This window comes from Spea bombifrons, chromosome 2 (assembly GCF_027358695.1).
Source record: "Spea bombifrons isolate aSpeBom1 chromosome 2, aSpeBom1.2.pri, whole genome shotgun sequence".
Classification (NCBI taxonomy): domain Eukaryota; kingdom Metazoa; phylum Chordata; class Amphibia; order Anura; family Pelobatidae; genus Spea; species Spea bombifrons.
The window spans coordinates 2,950,098-2,951,688 of record NC_071088.1 but is presented as its reverse complement, the minus strand read 5'-3'; the positions used below and the strand labels follow the sequence as shown (position 1 = coordinate 2,951,688).

The following is a 1,591-nucleotide window of genomic DNA, read 5'->3' as shown; positions in this document are numbered from 1 at the left end:
AAAAAAGTGCGGCCTATATTCGAGCCAATACGGTATATATGAACACTGCTCCCCGCTCCTGTCTGCAGAGTATCTCTGCTCCTGTCACTGTAGGCTCCTGGACACAATAACTCTGACCATTGATTTTTCATTACAAGCAGAGAGCCATCCAGATTCCCCTCTTACCGAATGCAGCGTGTAAGGAGCCACGGGGCAAATCTTCTTTTGGCTTCATTGTTAAAAAAGAAAAAAAACACAACTTCCCTGACCGGGAATCGAACCCGGGCCGCGGCGGTGAGAGCGCCGAATCCTAACCACTAGACCACCAGGGATAACTGAGCCAAGTGTGTGGACCAATCGCTCTCTGTGATCCAAACTCCCACCTGTGCCCTTCCTTCTCTTTGCCCCTCAGTCATCTCCTGATGCCCCCTCTTCCCTCCCCCGATGCCCCTCTTTTCTAGGAGGTCAGAATGTTTGCTGGGTATGAGGGGATCGCAGGGTTCTACGGTCTTAAAAGCCCTGATAATGTGTATAGAAACAGCAGGAAATGCAAAATTACAACAGTTTTCTATGTTCCGGAAAGATTCATGAATGATATGATTGGTGAGTTTGCCCCAAGCCAGCCACGGGGGCGACACATTCAATTATCTAGTTTTGGAGCCATATTACCCGCTGGTAGCTGTCCACTCAAACACATAGAGTATTACTCTACGGTTCTGACATAAAGTTTCCTCCGGGGGTGGTGGGTAACGGGGTGGGGGGGTGGTGAGTAGAGTCACCCATGTGTCCTCTGGCATTTCAGGAATGGGTTTCTTGTTTTAATGCAATTCCCCAAATGGCCACAAGGGGCAGGTGAGACACGATCCTTTCTGTGGGTGATTAGCCAGCATTTATATGTGGACTGTATCCTTTCTGTGCTTTTTATGGGCTGCTCACAGGACGTCGACGCTTCAGGGGACAACTCCCATCACTCCCACTCAGCCAAACCTGAGCACTAGCAGCAGGCAACCCCCTGTGGCCCTCTCGTTATTATTGAAATACCATTATCCTTCGCTAATTTGCATATTTCAGTTTTTTTCAGAATTACCTTGTAGCAAACCGCGCTGCGTGTGACCCCCTGCAGCAATATTTTAGGGGCAACCAATAAAATAGTCGATTCAGCAGGAACACTCTGATGGGGGCTGCAGGGACAATTCCACTTTTATAACTTTGTACCAGAATTTAGTTTTTTTTTAAACACCCGATGTGGCCCCTTCATCTCACCAGGGCCCAACTCAGCCCCAGCAATGTTATATTTTCCTGATTCCTGATAAGGCCCATTTGCCCTCTGGGTATCTTAATAAATACCCCCCCCTCCCCAGTTAGAGGTAATACATCCAGGGGCTTCTCTTCCACAAAGTGACACCGATTTAAAGGCCGATGTTTATTTTTGAGCCGGTCACATTTCTCAGGGTCCTGAGGTCTTAGAAAAATGTTTAGTTTCCCATTTCTGGTCCTTTTGTGATCTCCCCCCCCCCCCCGCTGAAGCCCGGGGCCCTTCATGCTAATTGCACCCTGATGCTTAAAGGTTTTCTTTGGCTGATTAAGTCACAGAGCAAAGCGGAGGCTTTTC

General features: G+C 48.4%; 1 non-coding gene across 1 annotated transcript; it reads right to left on the bottom strand.

Moving 5' to 3' along the window:
• Positions 1-239: 239 nt before the first annotated feature.
• Positions 240-311, bottom strand: TRNAE-CUC (transfer RNA glutamic acid (anticodon CUC)). Its single transcript has one exon. It is a non-coding gene; the product is annotated as a tRNA-Glu (tRNA).
• Positions 312-1,591: the final 1,280 nt, after the last annotated feature.